The sequence below is a fragment of the Camellia sinensis genome, chromosome 9, assembly GCF_055761805.1.
Source record: "Camellia sinensis isolate YWXY chromosome 9, ASM5576180v1, whole genome shotgun sequence".
Lineage (NCBI taxonomy): Eukaryota > Viridiplantae > Streptophyta > Magnoliopsida > Ericales > Theaceae > Camellia > Camellia sinensis.
In genome coordinates this window covers 173,367,011-173,373,067 of record NC_138969.1, presented here as the reverse complement: position 1 = coordinate 173,373,067, position 6,057 = coordinate 173,367,011, and the positions used below count along the sequence as shown (strand labels likewise).

General features: G+C 33.3%; 1 long non-coding RNA gene across 1 annotated transcript; it reads right to left on the bottom strand.

Annotated features, from left to right (window-relative positions):
- Positions 1–848: 848 nt before the first annotated feature.
- LOC145799788 (uncharacterized) lies at positions 849–3,594 on the bottom strand. Its single transcript, XR_014341321.1, has 3 exons — positions 2,993–3,594; positions 1,412–1,567; positions 849–1,263 (listed from the first exon to the last, which is right to left on the bottom strand). It is a non-coding gene; the product is annotated as an uncharacterized LOC145799788 (long non-coding RNA).
- Between the last annotated feature and the right edge of the window lie 2,463 nt (positions 3,595–6,057).

Here is a 6,057-nt window from a genome sequence, read left to right as displayed (position 1 = left end):
GTCCTGATTGAGATATGCAAGAAAACCTCCAAAACAAAATTTTCATTCAATTATATGTAGTTTAAAACATATGGTTGGATTTTTTCATGAGGTGTAGAAAGTGAACTCTTTGGATTGACAGTGACTAGTGTACTCTCTGATGAGGCATGCACGATGATACGTATTACATACTGCTCATCCCAATAACTAACATAAGAAAATAAACTACCACTTACAACAGTAACTACTCCTGAGTGAGTAAACGTTGCCAGCATTTCTAGAGAATTTTCTTGGATATTTTCAATGGTTTCATCCAGTGTTACAGGTAACCCAGTTTCTTCATAGAATTTAATTATATCTTCTTCATCCTAAACAGGTTCCTGAAACAGAGTTGAACAAAGACAGCTAAATAACTAGAAACCTCCAATAAGTTATTCAGAACTATGTCAATGAACTACTAATAGGGATCAATGCACTAAAAGCAGTTAAATAAACACTCAAATGAAAATGAACCACGAGAATAAATAGTCAATCTAGTAATATGTGATTACCACAATTTAGTATTGTGAAGTACCAAAAATCTCTATGCAATTCCTATCAAAAGAAAATCTGCTTACTAGCAAATAAACCTAACACAATCCATTTTGTTGACCAACAAGGATTAATAGCCAATTGTACTTAAAGTATACCTGAATATACTGTAGGCCACAATTCATCACAGAAGAAGAACCAAATAGAACTGTTTCTTCATAGGTCCTTTTCCGACTTGCATCAGCACGGAGGTTAATCTGGTGGCCAACCTTCTTTCTAACTTCTTCTATAACCATGGCATCTTCAAGGGGATTTGGCCGACGTGCTACCTGTTATTGGAAGAACCATTACTAAGCTAGCTAGTATTTGAGATAATTTGTAATTTAAAAACCTTCAGTGAACTAATAGTTTTCCAGAAATAGGAGCCCAAATTACCAAGTTGCTTTAGGAAATTTCATCTAGAACAAAGTAATCTAGAAACGATATAATTTGGGAAAGATTTCTAGCTTTTAGCTTCATTGCAGTGAAACCTTCTCCAACAAGTGCAGCAGCAATATCAACAACATCCTTAGGAGTCCCATTGGAGTCAATAAGAGCACAAATCTGAACAATAGATGACCTTTCAGATAACTCTTCTTGCGTAGCTGTCTCACGATGGAGTATATTCAATAAACTGGAACCTTCACTTGCTGCTATAGCATTAAGGATTGCCATTTCCAAACCACATCTGACACTTGGAAAGATTGAGCCTGGCTATATAACACGGAAAGAGCTTAAACTTTTATCCATACAAAGTTGAGAAGACAAGTAGCGAAATTCTTTACCCAACGTCTTTCGTTGGTTATTATACTATCTAGAAATATTAATATTGCATTTGTAGAATGAAGGTGCATGGACATACCAAGATTCCTAAACTGTTCCATATCCAAGAAGAAAATGAGCCCTTTAAAAGAGGAAGCAAGTAACTAATCTTTGCTGCTTATACGGCATGAATAAGAAACCGAAGTTGCTCTTCAACGTCAATCAGGTTTTCTTCATGGATCTCCAGAGGTGCAACCTGTTCAAAATAATATTTTATGAGAGATGGTAAGGGAAGAAATTTTATTTTCAAAATAGAAAAGAAAAGAAATTTAGTAGAATGGAAGAGAACACAAAGAAAGGTTGTGATTATCAAATAATATGTTTGACATGTATTGTACCATTAGGGAAATTTTTACAACAACGTACATATGTTCCAGTCTTCCTTCCAGAAAGGGGGGACTCCTAAAGTTTTGCCTTCAATTATCACAATTTTCCAGTGAAACCAGTAATTATTAGATCCATATCTTTCTCATGTAATTGAGGGAATTAGAGTATCTAAAGGGCTACTGCCTACATGCATCTCTCAACTCAAAAACTAAATCATTTTATGAATTATGATGTTGCAAATCCACATCAGTAAGTAAAATTAAGTCACCCTAACTAATTATAGTTGTTTTATTAGAAAAACAGAGCCATTGGTAGGTGTAAACTATACAAAGAACCCATACATATCAACCACCATACTAAAGTCACCTTGCAATAAATCAGAGATTGAACCACAGTAATAAATTACTACCACCACAAATCTATTTTGTTATTATTATTATTTATTTATTTTTAAGGTCTCATGCATCTTGAATCCAGCATCAGTGTTGCAATCTTGCAACTACGTTTATTTTTCAATTCCATCTTCATAATTAGGATTTGCAATTTAACTTGGAACTCAAGATTGAGTATTTCTTTCTCTTTATTCATCAGATTAAAACATCTGACCGTTTCCATTCAATAGGTCTCCAGGTACTCAAACATTTTTGTGCAATTGATACGTCACTTACAAGATGGTGATCCTTTCATTTAATGAATTATTTGAAAATCACTTTGTTGCATCACACAAACACTGCAGTCACCAATAGATTCTTGTCACTATATTTTCTCACACCTTTCTTTGTGTACTTCCTCATTACCAATAATAATTAACTATAGTATTTTAATTTTCTGGTTTCTTGCACATAGCCAAATCATTGAAACTGATGTGCTTGTAGTCCAGAAATCATATGCATAAAATGGTTGCATAATGCAAGCTCACTCGCAAGTTGACCTCTTACAGACATCAAATTTGAGTGTTGCTCTTGAGATATTAAGTCAATCTATGCAGAAAAACCATTAAAGATGCATCAAATTAGTTACATGTTGAGTCAAATTAGTGATAACAACATATTTTTAATGGATACTAATGGCAAGGGAGGTCCTTACCTACTTTCCAAACAATTCCAAAAAAGGGGGTTCCAAGCATCTTATTCCAAAACCTTAGGTGAGGAAGTGTAATTTTATCTACAACTTACATGCCATCGATTACTGGAATCAGGTCTAATAGCATTTATGCATGCCTATTTTAAGGAATTTTTATTTTCAAAGATGTGAACATGCCAAATTCAAGATCATAGTAGCAGATAAAACCAACCTCTTACACTACGGATCTTCTCAATAAATTGCTCACTAGTAATACCCGAACCAGATACACTGAATGGACCCCGTACCCTACTAATGCTTCTGGAGGCTCCGATTATGAGAATTTGATCTTTACCACCTGATAAACCAAGGGTCCATTTCCTAACTCTAGAGCATTTCCTGTAGTTGAAATGAAATAAATTCTTGTAAGCTCATGTCAGCACCTTGCAATGTCAATCAGGTTACATCAGTTCAACAATAGGACAAAGAAATTTAATTGTAGCACAAATGTTTAGATAAGCATATTACAAGGTGATTTAACATCAAAACTATGAAGAATACCTAAGAAAATTCAAAACTTAGCAATTTTTGTATATGTTGAAAAAGGTATTGATGCTCATAAATCACAATAAAAATTATCAAGAATTGAAATATAAATATGGCCTCAATGAACAACAATTGAAATATAAGAAGTAGATAGAAAGAGTAAACACAATGATCGAAGAGAAGAAGAGAGTGCGAACAGAGCGATTCTATGCTAGAAATTGAAACTAAATGACATGAAATCGTGAAAAACAGAAATTGCAAAGAACAGAATTCCAAATGATATTGAAGGCGTCGATCATAATAAGAAATTGCAAAGAACATAAATTGAAGAACAGAAATCACGAAGGGCAGATGAATGCATCAATCCAAACCCTAGCAAATGTATATACAGAAAGTATGCGAGAGAGATCAAGAGATATTGACAGATCGAGAGAGAGAGAGAGAGAGAGAGATTCATACCGTTTCTTCAAACGACGATGGGCGAGTGAGAGACAGAGAACGATGTCAAGAGTTTGAGCGAGCCAGTGCCAGACTAGGGCAAACATAAATAAAAGAAAATAGGGAAAATAAAAACCTTGAAAAATGTTGTCATATTTTTTGCTACGGTTAAATAGACGGTCACAAAAAAATAGACGCAAAAAGTCAATTTTCTAGTAGTGGAGTATACCAAATAAAACCAATGCCCCATGAAAACTTTTAGTAAAATTTATAAAACTGCACATCGTGAATAAATAGATGGTAGGAGCTGCTCTATAAATGTATTTCAAGTGGATTTAAAAAGATGAAATTGAACAATTTAATCCAAAATAAAAAAATAAAAACAAAAACAGTGGCAGACGTGACATTGTATTTAATTACAGCAATTACATCAAACAGAGAGTATTTATAGCATTGGAGATCAAACAGGTGAATCATTCCAGGTCTACAATACCAAAATTGGAGAGAAGAATCTTTACATGATCAACAAAATCGGAGCCTGTTGCATACTCTGTAAGCATCCCAACAGCAAAACCAAACATTGCCCATCTGCTCAAAATATATAATAAATAAATCCCAAACAAATAAACAACAGAGAAGAAAAGACCAGGTCAAGAAATTGCCTTACCTCTACAAATATATAAATTGATTAAGGGAGCAAAATGCAAATTTATAAAGGATCAAAGCAACTGAACTCAAATTTGGGCAAGTCCATTCAAACAAATCAATAAAACTTCAATTTTTATTCGAATAATACCAAGCAATAAAGTATATATAGCACATGATTCGTGACTTCAATTCCTTGAAAGTATTTAAAAAGGAACTTCATGAAAAAGTTGTAGAATCCTTTGTAAAATGATGCCATTGGTAGCTTACTTGAACCCAGAAGTTAGGTCAGTAGCAATACAAGAAAATGCATCGTTGTGGCTTATGATTCTTTCACAGTCAAATTTAAAAAGTTCAACATCCTAAGAAAGAACTTTGGTTCAAATAAATTAGAATCCGCGAGCATCAAAATAACGAGCCAGGACGGAAACAAAGCAAAAATGCATACACACACACACAGAGAGAGAGAGAGAGAGAGAGAGAGAGAGATGTTAAAAAACTAGCTCCACGAATGCAGTAACGTAAAACAACTACAGAAACGTGACACCAGAACCCATGTACCTCACTAGGAGGTCAAGGTTCAAGTCTTGCCACAAGCAAGACTCCCTATCCCATGGGCTATGTATGCCAATGTATCCAAAAAGAAAAAGAAATGTGATACCACTGTCAAATTACTCCACATGCTCTGGTTTCATTTTACTACTATGAAAACATAATTTTTCGGGAGCCCAATAGTTTCATCACATGGGTCACTTCACACTGAATAGCCTAAGAAACGTTAATTTAATTTTTGATTATTGTTCATGATGAATTAAGTCATAGTTTCTTGTTTACTTTTTGAAGTGAATGAATTTTGTTCTTGAAGTTAATGGATTTTCTTTGGTGGCAAAACATAGCTGACTTCCATTATATCATTTCAACCGAAGTAGCCAGTTGGGCGAAAGCAAACTGACTTCTCTTATACTGAAAATGGTTTTATTCATTTCGTTAGAAATAGAGTACAGATAATTTGACTGTGATATATATATATATATATATATATATATATATATATATACATATATTAATAAATAAATAAAATAGACATATACAAAAACAAGAAAGACATTTACAACCACAGAATTGCAAGTACTGAAATGATCCCCACAGAATTGCAACCATATAAAGATGTGAAAGCTAGCTCTAATTCAAATCAATCAAGACTGGCTTTATATACAAGCTGATGCAACAATTGATTGTGATACGGGCACTTGAAATAGTTTGCAAGGTTGAAATCAATTAGAGCATCTCTAATATTGATTAAATTTGAATAAAAATTTGATAAAAAATTTAATCTGATATAATATTTTGTTGTTTTGGAAATAATATTCACGATCACTTAAAAAAAATAAATACATAACCAATGCATGAGCAAAATTGTATTTGTGAATAAAGAACTGAGCAATTGTAGGTTTAGGAAAATGAACTATGCTAATTGTTACAGGACATCAAAATATTCCCTCAATATGTCTATTTGCCTCATATTTATATTTTCTTATATGTGTTTTCCAATAGAAATGTTGAGGCTTATCAACTAGAGGAAGACATCACTCATACAATATATAATGCACATTTTTTCCCTATCCGTGACAGAGCATTATAATCAGTAGCTTGTTTTAATACATAACA